The sequence below is a fragment of the Somniosus microcephalus genome, chromosome 6, assembly GCF_052327205.1.
Source record: "Somniosus microcephalus isolate GS21.2 chromosome 6, FLI_Smic_1.0, whole genome shotgun sequence".
In the NCBI taxonomy this organism is placed as follows: domain Eukaryota; kingdom Metazoa; phylum Chordata; class Chondrichthyes; order Squaliformes; family Somniosidae; genus Somniosus; species Somniosus microcephalus.
In genome coordinates, this window is record NC_140992.1 from 218,543,177 (window position 1) to 218,556,803 (window position 13,627).

The following is a 13,627-nucleotide window of genomic DNA, read 5'->3' on the forward strand; positions in this document are numbered from 1 at the left end:
GATCTCATGATGTGGAACGGTGTTTGAATGAGACAGTAAAATAGTTTGAGGCTGCATGCTGAAACTGTTTATTTTTACTAACAGTAATGACAATTAAATTGATATTGGCTGACCAATGTAGTCATTTAGTTAATCTTAGGGGCAAGTGGGAACTTCCAACTCAACAACAACCTAACTGTTGCTGCAAGGCATGTGCAATTAAATTGCTCTTGTGGTGCTTTTACTTCAATGTACTTTGCCGCATTGTGGGAGGACCCTGTTTACTGCTTACAGTACCCGTTCTTGAATGTGCAGTCAGGGTAAGCACCAAACTGAGACCAGGCACATCCCCACAGTAAGGAGGTGAAGCTTATGAATGAGAATATGGACCACATTTTCATATCTCTTACTGGCATTCAAAAATGCTCTGTCAGAGGTCTAGGAGCAGATCTCCTATCCATTCTTGGCCAAGGAATGATGTGTGTGTGGTACAGGGTGAACCTAGAGGGGGAGAAAAGAAAAATACTTTGTTAAAAATTAAGCACAAACTTGTTTTATTGGGATAAAAGTGAATGTCAACGGCACTGGAGCATGAAATGGTCCAAGAAAAAATATAACATGGATAAAACAGTAAGAGAAGTGTTAGATTTTGTCAAGACACATTTGGGGTACTTTTAATTGTTCACAATCCCACCACAGAGCCTTGCTGGGCAGGAATGCATATTGGGATTTAGGGCATGCACTCCCATGATTTTCCATCTACTCATTGTAATGGACATGTGCTCCCATTGGCAAGGCTATTAGCAAACTTGGGAAATTACCATTATTATTTCACTTACACTGTGATAATGTGCGTGAGTTCTAACTGGAGGTTATTCAGTGAGTAGCTGAGTTATACAGATCAGGAAGGACCCAGGTTTGAACTACAGTCTGTGCTGATTTAGCCAATCTCGCTAGGATGACAATAGAGGCATTACAACAAGCCTCAGAGCCTGGGTTCCCACTCCTGATCACTATCCAGAATTCTGCTGGAACTGTACATATGTGGATGTTAAAGTAGGACAGGAGTGACTGATGCCTGCCACAGTTAAATACCCTGCTGACACTCACCGTCCTGGTCCACATATGAAAAATAGTTGCTTGGGTGAGGTACTAGAGGGCTAACCTAACCGTGGGATTCATGGAAACATACCCTAGCAAGGAGTAAATGTCTTCAAGAGGGAGCAGGAGAAAATTAGTAGGGAAACAAAGAGAATGAAGATTTGTATACTTTGGTGTATGTACAGTACTTGTCCAATAGGCATATTGTTTTGCCTTTTTGTTCACATGTGCTCTTCTGATCAGATTACCCATTACTGACAAATGGAAATTTCTGCTATATAGTATGCTCTTAAGTGAAATAAACTATACCAACCATATCAAAAGCTATAAAATCTGGAAAATGTTAGCTTTCAATGTGCACAAAGGGATTAATCTCCTGACAGGGATGTGATTAACAAACTTTAAACAGACTGCTATTAATAAATCAATATTCTTCATGCTTTCATTTTTTTACTGCAGAAATTGTTCAATATTTTCACACTGGATTGAAAATGAGTTTACAGGGGTAGCTTAGTAACTCAAGCTGGTGAGTGCTTAACTCTTAAGGAAAGGGTTGCAAGTTTTGGGTGCCTGAGCTGCCTGTCTCAGTGGGATGAGATTTGTTCATTTCCAGCTTGATGTGATATTATGGAGAAGCAAAGTGTTTCATCAAAAGTGGCTGAGTATTATTCAACCCACCTAGCTTGATCAAAGCTTTACCTACCACACTTCAAAGCTATGTGGCAAATTGGCCTCCATTCAGTGTCTCTCCATAATGGTACAAATGAGATTAGGAACTCAGTGGTGTAGAGGATCACTGGCATGATCCTACACCCAGCCCCTTCATAGTGTCCTACTTTGGTTCCCAAAAGTACCATTTTTATTCAAGGATAAGTTCTTTTATATAATGTATAAAAGTCCTGCATTTTTATGTTTAAATATTTTTGTGCCCATCAAGGGAGGAATTTCAGTAATGGATTATAAAACTCTTTCCCATTTCAGGCACCCAGTGTCGGCATCAAGCATTCATAGATTAGGTATAGCACAGCCAGGTGCCGGGTAAAGCTCCCACTACTGTGCTCCAACACCAAAATTAACAGAGCCCCCTTACTGCCCCAATGTGGCATTTTTTCCCATTTCCCACACCAGCCATGCTGTGGCTAACTCAGTGATACTGCCAGTTAGTACTGAATCAGGAATGGTTTTGTGTCGTAGGCCCATGCCCACTCAGAACAGGATTGAGACTCTCTGAACTCACTTCACAGAGGAGACTTTTATCCCATCAATCTGGACTGGATTTGAAGTCAGCTCCAAAAGGTGAAAGGTCACTATCTAACCACCCTGTTCACCTGTTGCATACTTTCTAAAGTTTTTAGAATATTAATTTACATAAAGAACAAAAAATAATAATTGTTGAAGTAATTTAACAACTGTGAAACCAGTCTACCTCATAAAACAAAACATTCAATCTGGTCATAGACAGGTTAAATCCAGGGTATGCCATTGGTCACCATGTATTATGGCAGTTCTTTCATAAGTGTGAAGATTTATTTTGCATGTTTATTGCCCTTGCAGCATCAGAATCTCTAAATGAATTCCCCGATATTGCACACTTAATATTGAGAGTTAACCATTTCACATCCATGAATTCTCATTTCAGGTCAAGTAAAATCTTCATTCTGACAAATTGTCAATCACAGCCATAGAAAAGGCATATTTATTTTATATAAGCTCAGTATTATAGTGTTATTATCACAGACTTTCCTGATAGAGTGAAATGAAGTAGAGTGGAGCATAAACACCGCCATAAACCAGTTGGGCTGAATGCCATGTTTCTGTACTGTGATTTCTATGTAATTGTAAGATGCGATAGTGTCGCTCGCAACTGTTGTAGGCAACTGACTCACCTGGGGGCGCGAATTTAATGTAGCGTCCGAAATGGGCCTGAAATCAGTGGTGAAAGAGTCATTCTTGCGGCGTGAGGCCCAAGCCATTTTGAAGCCCTGGCCGCATTAACTTGCTGTGGGCTGAAAATCGCCTCCCCCAATTCTCCTTTTTACCATTTGAAATGAGTTGCTCCACCCCCTCATACTGTACCTTCTGTAAGTGTTAGCAGTATAAGATACACTTTAGCTTGTCTCCTCTGTACTGCTTGTTCACAGATTTTTAGTATGTCCCCATTGACAAAAAAGTCAAAGACGTGTTCATACCAAAGTTTTGACAATAGATCAACCCTAGTGTGAATTACTTACCTGTGTGCTGCAGTGTGACATTTTCTTCCATCAGTCAAACATTAAAATGTTAGTGTTATTTAACCTCGATTATATGCATCCCCTAACATTTACAGTACACAGAAAACATTAAGGGGAAAACAGTTTATTCCAATCAAGCCAGGTTATGCTATTCTCTAATACATTCTCCCAAATGCTATCTTGTCCCTATGCCACTGCTGGTTTCTGAAACACTTCTGCTTGTTTTTGTTCTTCCCTCCACAACACCACTACTATCCATTCCCTTATTTGGCCATTCCCCTTCCTAAGACCTCTGATTCCATTTGATACGATGCAATTGGCATATATATAAAAAATAAATCAAAAACTAGCAGTTTGATTTTTGACACATCTAAAGCCAACCATTGCTGCATTTAATTTTTTGGGATCCTACCCTACCATCTATAACTTGATATTTTGCTCACACCCTTATCCTAAATTCTGACCTTCCTCACTTGAACATGCAGCAGATGGCGCTGCAAGCGATGGCTGACAATGAATCATTGGTTTATAAGTAACCACACTAAAATTAGAATAATAAGATTTGTTTGCACAAGGAAGCAATCCCACCGCCTCATGACTTTAGAAAACAGAAACCTGTTCTGGCTGAGAAGCTTTACATATGTAACACTACTGCCCCCTGCAGTATAAGAAGCTGTCAAAAGCTCATTTTCAATGCTGGAACAGAAGTCTGATCTGCAAATGTTAACATTTCTGTTGTGTTTTCAGCAGTTTCTCAAGAAGCAATGTATTCTTGTCATTTCAGTTTGTTTACTCTTTCTGTTTCTGACCATGCAATGCTAATTTTTATAGCACTAATATACCAGTAAAGAAGCTGCCAATTTCACAACTGCAATATAGTCCCACTGGCATTAAAAAGGCTAAATGCTGCAGGATCTCAATTTCAGTGATAAACATTTGTACATTGAGTCTCAAAAGCTGGTAAATTGCCTTCTAGTGCTTTCATTTAATTTAACAGTTCAGCTAAAAGGATGTCTTTGATTTTGAATTCCCTAAGGACTTCTCATTCACTTGGCTGCACAAACTGGAGAAAGCTGTCAAATGCTATTTCCCACAGCAAAATTAGCTCATTCTGGCTAATTTCACATTTACAAAGACAGCAAAACGATACCAATTATTAATTCTGGCTAAAAAATATGCAAGTCATTTAAGCATGGTTAAAATGTGTATTAAACAGCTTACACACAAATTTAACACATTGCCAAAGATTCTTATTCGGGTTGTTCAAACGCTTTCTTACGCAGGATAAGATTCTGTGAACTAGAATAGAATAAATGATCGTGTGCAGAGCGGTGGATTTCTCTGACCTTTTCATGGTATGTTTCTGATCAAAACAGCAGGCATATGAAATGGAAACCTCAGCAATCAATTAAGGGTCAAGACTTCTTCCAATAACACTACCCCAAGTCTGACTTATTCTTATTGTACCTTCTTGTAGATACATAAATCAAAACTATGTCTTAGCTTTGAGGAAATGGATTATAGAGTACAATCTCTTTCTTAATATTAACTATAGTAATACTATCATCACCACCATTTACAGTGTTAATGTGAGTAAGGCTATCGTATAAAATCTATTGAGATAACTGAGAAAGTGTCAGCTTCCTGTTAATAATTATATTAGCAGATCTTTGCTAACCTTATTTGATAAGGAATTTTATTACCAAATGGAATCAAAATTTAGCAGCAAAATTGCATCATAGACTAGCCTCAGTACAGCAGTTCAAACACATTTTTATGTTTTGAAGATGTTGCTGAAGGATTCATCTGCATATGGCTGAAAATGTTTGAATGCATCTTACTGAGAAAATTGCTTCCCTCCTCACCACCCCAATAAACAGTGATCGACAGTCTCTTTGACTAGTGAAATGTGCAGTAAATCACCTCTGAATGTCCACAGATGTCCTTTGTACAAACTGAAAACTGTAATGTAATGCGGTCCAGATCATTTCAGTGCTCCCTTTTTTTGATAAATAGAATGCTTAACATCAAACATTTACATCATAAATGAATGTATAAAGAGTTGAAAACATAGAATGCAATCATTGCAAACGAGCATTCATCAATATCCGCAGGGTCCCATAACATTGGGACTACGTAGGGATCTATTTCAAATGTGTTTTTTATTAAGCTTCTATCTATGATTCTTCTATTATAAAGTATCAGTATAAAGTTTACGATATTGCAACAATCATAAATTTTATGTCTCAGAAAGCAAACCAGTCTAATGCCCTTCCCCATCTCCATGCAGTGGCCTTTGATATAACTAAGTAGTGATTAATACAACTTCTGACTAGTCCAAATCAAACATTATTTACTGAGTGCATTCAATTTTGGGCATATTGATTATAGCAGCCAAATGCATGTTATCTTCATCATACCTTGTCATCTGGATATTGTTATGTTGGCTCCAAATTTGAGAAACTGTTGTACAGTACTGTACATTGAAATCAGTTACTAGTGTTATAGCACCCTCTGGAGTCTAAAGTTGAACATGGCAAACACACATCTGCTCTGGGTGATATTGAGGCTTTGGAGAGGGTGTAGAGGACAGCCACTGGCCGAATTCCCAGTCTAAAACATCTTGGTTATCCAAATAGGCTAAAAGAGTTGGGACTCTCTACACCTTAGAGAAGCGTAGACTTAAGGGGGAGGGATCTGATTGAGGTTTATAAGATAATGAAGGGAATAGATTGTGTTCCAGCTGACAGTTTATTTCAATTACTGTAAATAGGTTAGGCAGGACCAGGGATCGCAAATTAAAGTTGTATAAGGCTAGATCTAGGTTAGATGTCAGGAAATGGTTCTTTTCCCAGAGAATAGTGGACCTCTGGAACAGGCTGCCGTCTCGTGCGGTGGAAGCGGATTCGCTGAATTCCTTCAAGCGGGAGCTGAACCTGGGTCTGGCTGGAGCGGAGATTACCTCTTACAGAAGGTAGGTACTGCAGGGAATTCAGGGCCAGAGTGATCTCCTGGACTAGTTTCGATCGCCTAGATGGGTCGGAAAGAAATTTCCCAGATTTTTTATCCCAAATTGGCCTGGGTTTTTAATCTGTTTTTTTTTGCCTCTCCCAGGAGATCACATGGCTTCGGGTGGGGTGGAGTGTATATATTGTGATACACAAGGTATCACAATTGTGTGGGTCAGGCTGGATGGACCAAATGGTCTTTACCTGTCCATCATTGTTCGTCAATTAAGTCAATGGAAATGAGAATCGGGAAAGATGTAAAACGGCCTGCCGATACATATCGCATAAAGTCAAAGTTACCCCAGTGAGTGTTGTCACCAGATTCTGAGCACTCAGCTTCGTTTCTTGTACTCTTGTATTTATGTTAAACTCTAATATGCAGCAGTGGATGAACACTTAAAAAAAAAAATGTAACAGCACTGATATTTATCTTTATAAGATATATAGTAAGGAACACTTTATGGGAAATTTAAACAGAAAAATGAGGAGTACTCGAATCCCTCCACTAGCACAGACCAAAGTGTAAACAAAATGTTCCATAACAACATTAAATTCGTATAGGCGTGAATGTCATTCCAATAGCATATTAGCATTCGTACCAATAGCACTCATCAGGCTAATAAGCAGGTCGATCTGTTCACTGGTACAAGATACTGATTTCTCTAAACATGAATTACAGCTTTATTTATTGTAATCATTTTAAATTTATTTGGCTAGCTAATTATTTTTCTTTCCTCCACCTTTTTCTCCCTTTTCCTGTCCATGAAGGCATTGAGTCCTTGCTGAAAGGCGGTTCCATGGGTACCAGACACCCTCAGGTACCTCATTCAAATGGCCATTCTTCATGTGTGAACTGAGGTACTGAGTATTGGTAACCTAATCGACTATTTGTCGACTGGATAGCAATCAGGAGCGTGAATGCTAACTGATTTTCTTCCCCCCCTGACCCAACGTTAATGGGGCCAATTGTAGCACCCCCACAACCACTCTGATTAACATCAGCTAAGTCATCACAGGCCAGGAGTGTAACTAGTTGGTATGTGACTAGTTGGGTAACTGTTGCACCAATAAGTTGATAGTCAGCAAAGCCTTTCTTATTTTCCCCCGCAACCAAGCATTATTGTGAATAAAATGACTAGTATACAAGGGTTTTAAATTTAGATATTTGTTACAAGATGACAAACATTTCCAGTTTTTACTCATTAATCGTGCTGAGCAATATTCATGAATTAAATTTGAATCAGTCTGTATACTTTTCTTTTATTAGTTCCCATGTTATTAAATGTGATTGTTTCTGACTAATATATGGCAAAGCTCAGGATGTAGCTTCAAGCTGTTATTCAAATCAAATAACATGTACCTTACTTGTGCATAGCACTAATAACTGCCAACTTTGAAACATTTGGAGGCTGTTGTCATTTATATTAAAGTAGGCAATCCTGCCAGCCATGTTTCATAACCAGACTGATTTGTGAATAACTAAATTCAATAATTTTTTTTAAATTTCTATGATTTAAACCCTAGAGCATCGGAGGCTTTGCAGTCGCCCAAGCAGATTATTTATTGTGCGAATTGGCTGGGTTATGGCTGAAATTAAAGAATGCAATTTTAGAGACCTGGGAAAAATGTGCTTTAGGAATTAATAATTTACCTTTCTAATAACATATTATTTCAGAACATTTATCAGAATTCATACATCTGTAAATGAATCTGGATTTTTTTCAGTTTTATTTTTCATTTACCGCTGTTTCAGATGGAGGTGTAACATATAACAGCTTTGGTGGATCTTAACTGACTAAATGCTGTGGCTACATGTGCAAATGTAATTCTGTAAAGAATCCCTTTGATAAAACCATCTTCTTCTAATCTCTGCATAATTTAACATAGGGTGAGGTACGGGAAAGGGAGAACATGACTGTACAGTGAAATTTGTCCTAGTCATCTTAATTAATCAGTCAGAAAGTTTGTCTCAGAACTAACAAGTTTGCAGTTTAATTAAAAAGGACCAGCATTAAGCAGCTGCTGGGTAGTGTAACCAAAGTCACTGGGAGATTGGTGTGTTACTAGCAGATGCAGTGTACATTATGTAGCTATCTCCTAACGCAGTTGTGACCATAGTTCCAAATTGTTAATGTGAAGTAGGGTGGCATGGAAACACATACATTAGCAAATCTCCTCACACATAATGATTGCCTGGTCTTGACTTTGCTGCCAGAAAATGAGTTGAATAGAGACAAGGCACTTCAGCACAGAGAGAGAGGGAAAATGGAAAGAGTCATCTGGGCCACTGCATGCACTTCCAAGCAACATCACTGGCAGAGGGAGTAGTTAGGGAATGATGCATGGGTTCAGGAATGACCTAACACTGAGAGGGAAACATTCACTTTAAATGGGATAAGAAATAAAGGTAATTTATATCATCACTGTAATCAGGACATAACTTTTTCAAAAGCTTCCTTTGAGGGACTGGGAATTTCAATTCATTTGAACAGTGTCCCTTTTACCAGGTTTTGAGACCAGGCCAGACTGATGGAATGAGAAATAAAAACAGGAAATACTCAGCAGGTCAGGCAGCAACTGTGGAGAGAGAAACAGAGTTAACGTTTCAGGTGGTCACCGACAAAAAAAACACTCCAGTTTACAATTCACTTTGGTCACTGCTCTGGTGATATTTTGAAATTCTCCTGTTCATTGAGGTCACTAATGCCTGGAGTAAAATACTCACTTTCACTTTCAATGTGCAGCTGTGGAAGGCCACGGTGTTTATAATTAATGGCCTCTAGCCAGGACTTAAAAAGAAAAATTAGCTTTTTTCACACATTTTGCGGAAAATTTTGTAGAAATCATCAGACCAACACTAAATCGGTGCTGTCCAACACATTAGCCAATTGGGAATCCAGATGTGGCTAATTGCATATTTGATTAGTAAATAAAAAATGAGCATTGTTGGGCATGTGATCTCAATACTCATATTTGTCCAGTGTATGCAATATGCCCTTTAACCTTTTTGTGCATTTAGAAACATAGAAACATAGAAGATAGGAGCAGGAGTAGGCCATTCGGCCCTTCGAGCCTGCTCCGCCATTCAATGAGATCATGGCTGATCATCCAAATTCAGTACCCTGTCCCTGCCTTCTCCCCATATCCCTTGATCCCTTTAGCCTTAAGAAATATATCCAACTCTTTCTTGAATATATTTAATGTACTGGCCTCCACCGCCCTCTGTGGCAGAGAATTCCACAGGTTCACCACTCTCTGGGTGAAGAAATTCCTCCTCATTTCAGTCCTAAATGGCTTACCCCTTATCCTTAGACTATGACCCCTGGTTCTGGACTCCCCGGCCATCATAAACATCCTTCCTGCATCTAGTCTGTCCAGGCCTGACAGAATTTTATAGGTTTCGATGAGATCCCCTCTCAATCTTCTAAACTCCAGTGAGTACAAGCCCAATCGACACAATCTCTCCTCATACGTCATTCCTGCCATCCCAGGTATCAGCCTGGTGAATCTTCGCTGCACTCCTTCCATGGCAAGAACGTCCTTCCTCAGGTAAGGCGATCAAAACTGCACACAATACTCAAGGTGCGGTCTCACCAAGGCCCTGTACAACTGTAGCAAGACATCCTTGTTCCTGTACTCGAACCCTCTTGCTACGAAGGCCAACATACCATTTGCCTTCTTAACCGCCTGCTGCACCTGCATGCTTACCTTCAGCGACTGGTGCACAAGAACACCCAGGTCTCTTTGCACTTCCCCTTCTCCCAATCTATTGCCATACAAATAATAATCTGCCTTCCTGTTTTTGCCACCAAAGTGGATAACCTCACATTTATCCACATTATAGTGCATTTGCCATGTTTCTGCCCAATCACCCAATCTGTCCAAATCGTACTGGAGTTTCACGACATCCTCCTCACAGCTTACCCTCCCACCCAGCTTTGTGTCGTCTGCAAATTTGGAGATATTACATCCAATTCCCTCGTCCAGATCATTAATATATATTGTGAACAGCTGGGGTCCTAGGACCGATCCTTGCGGTACCCCACTAGTCACTGCCTGCCACTCGGAAAACGACCCGTTTATTCCAACTCTTTGCTTTCTGTCCGCCAACTAGTTCTCTATCCAAGTCAATACCTTGCCCCCAATCCCATGTGCCTTAATTTTGCACGCTAATCTCTTATGTTTGATGGTAAAATAGTAAGACAAAAGGCAGAGTGTGCGAATATTTTTGATCAGTGTGTGTGCTATACTTCCTTAGTTACTGCTTATTGGTTATCTGCTAAAATGGTGTGCAACATGGGTGAAAACCATGAAAACTGCAATAACGCTGTATGGAGCGGGGAGTTGGTATTGTGGTCAGCTCGACCAACCTAAGCCAGCAGAAGAACGCAAGCCCAACCAGTAATGAACGGCTCCAACAGGCGTGCGACATCCAACTGTGTCCTAGATGAAGAGCAGGAGTGGGTCCAGTGCGTCTCGTTGCGCGAATCAATATTCTCAGCAATCACTCTGATGAAGTCAAACTATCGCTCGCAACTGCTGGACAAAAACCTAGAAAGCTGCACTAAAATGTGCTGTGTCTGATAACATCATACCACAACTCCAAGCTCTGGTGAAAGAGAAAGACTGCAAAGTTTTGCACTGAATAGTGGTAGATGTCTGTTAAGTAAATTTCAGTAGGAAGTACATTTACTTGTATTGCGTGTACGGCGGTTTCTACTACAGCAGTTGGCTAAAACTGTTTTATTAGCCACATCTGTGGCTACTCAGCGCTTTCTATTTGACAACACTGCTTTAAATGAATGGTCTGTTTACACTTTCTATCTACATTCCACCACTTTTTACTCACTTGTTTTATTTTTCTTATTAGCAAAGGTAGGAACTTTGGCCCCAAATTGTGTTGTTTGCAGGAACAGAATCAATAGAGCTTCAAATTTGAGTTGCACTTCAACACCCTCTACTGGTTGGCAACACCACAACACTGCTGGACACCAGGAAGATCTTGATGGTTATCTGCCCGTCCGCTCAGCCTGAATCCAGAGAACAATACTATGAATGGAAGAAAATAGGAATAAATTACATTAATACAATGTTTTATTTTATTAACATTTTAACTTTTGCAATAATTCTTTTGTTACAGTGAGTTGAGTGAAAAAAAAGTTTTCAAAACAATTAAGCACCATATGAAAAAATGAACTTCTATTATATTAATTGTGGTTTTGGCTTATGTGTATAACAGTAACCTAACTCTTCCACCTACCCATAGGAATGCAGGTTACTGCTGCCAAAGGTTTCCTGATTGAGGCTGCCTGTAATTAGTAACATCCCAACTCACTGGCAAAGCTAATTCAAATCAAGTTAATCAGGGCTCAATCCTGACCCCATAAATGGATCTGTAGGAAGGTTCTGACGTAAGAAAACTACTAGGCGCTTCATCTGAGTATTAAACAAGGCTTTAATCAACTGTTTTTCAACATGGAGATCTAGTTGTGTCCTTCACTAGTTCCTGTTAAAGAATGTCCTGCATAAGCTGGGCCCATGCCGGAGTATTTATACTCTCCCTGGACAGCGTCACCAGCAGGCCGCCCAGTATTATTACATAAGTCATTTTCACATGAATGACAAGATTAATGTCAGGTTCTATAATGCATTATTTGTGTTTGTCCTTGGGATGTGGGCCACGTGGACAAGGCCACATTTATTGCCTATCCCTGAGAACGTGGTGATGGGCCTTCTCCTTGAATCGCTGCAGCCCTTGTGATGATGGTGCTCCCACAATAATGTTAGGGAATTTTAGAATCTTAGGGCTGGATTTTCTCGATGGAGATGTGCTGGAGGCAGGACTTCTGGTTTCCGGGTTTCAGTCCCGCCCCCAGCGACGTCTGACTAACCCACTCTATTTTCCCTTGATTGACCTTACCGGCCAATTAAGGGAAAGTCTGTGACAGATGACGTCAGCGTATGACGCTTCATCTGTCGAAAAAATTTTGACAGATGAATTGTCAGCATTTGACAGCTTTGAGAAGCTGTCAAACACTGACAATCTCTGTTCTAAGGTGATCCCTTGCACAGAAAGCTCACCAAGACCTCTCTCCTCAGCAGAAAGCAGATGGCTGCTGCATTTGAGAATGCAGCAGCCATTCTGTCATCTCTGCCGTTGAGATGAGGCACCTCTGGATCCTCAAAAGTTAAAGCCTGCAGAAAGAAGCAAAGGTAAGGAAACTTTTTCCAACACTTTACACTTCCCTCTCATACTGACCTGTCCACACTTGCACCCATCACTCACCTCTACAGCTGACATTTTGACCCCTCTCACCCCCGCAGACCCACTGCTCGCCTCACAGCTGTCGGGAAGCCCGCAATTGTAGGCGTAAAATGGGCAAAAGCCTCAAAACTGCCCGATAACTACCTGTTAACAGGCAGTTAATTGGCTCAAATCCCCTTCGCACCTCGAGGAGACGGGTCCCTGTGCGAGTTGGGGACCCGCCTCCCGGGAAGATGGGTTGGGAGCGGGGTCGATACCCGCTCTCAGTTTCTACCATGTTCCCGGCAGTCCCGCCTCCATACCTGCCTCCCCAGGGCTGGGAAAATTCCCCCCTTAATCCGACAACGATGGAGGAACAGTAATCTACACCTAAATCAGGATGGTGTGCAACTTGAAGGGGAAGTTGGAAGTGATGGTGTGCCCGTGATATTGCTGCTTTTGTCCTTCACAGTGGTAGAGGTTTTGGAATTAGGAGGTGCAGTCAAAGTAAGCTTGGTAAGTTGCAGGCGTGCATCCTGTAGATAATAATACATACAGCAGCCACAGAGCACTAGTGGTGGATGTTTAGTCCAGTGGCAGCAGCACTGATTATGTGGACTGTTCCATCCTGAATGGTGTTGATGTCAAGCTTGTTGAGTATTGCTGCAGGTGTACCCATCCATGGTGCACCCAAAGACATTATGACTGGAAAAGTGTAAACATCCATGTGGTAACATGGGGACATAGGAACAAGAGTAGACCATTCAGCTCCTCGATCCTGTTCACCTTTCTGTTAGAACATGGATAATCTGTACCTCAACTCTATTTATATAGAACCTTTCATGTCCTCAAAATGTCCCAAAGTGCTTCACAGCCAATGAATTACTTTGGATATCGAGCCACAGCTGTTCTGTAGGAAACAAGGCAGCCAATTTGTGCACAACAGGGTCCCATGGTTAATCTGTTTTGATGGTGTTGATTGAGTGATAAATCTTGCCCAGGACACTAGGAGAACTCCCTTGATCTTCTTCAAGTAGTGTCATCAGATCTCTTATGTCCACCTA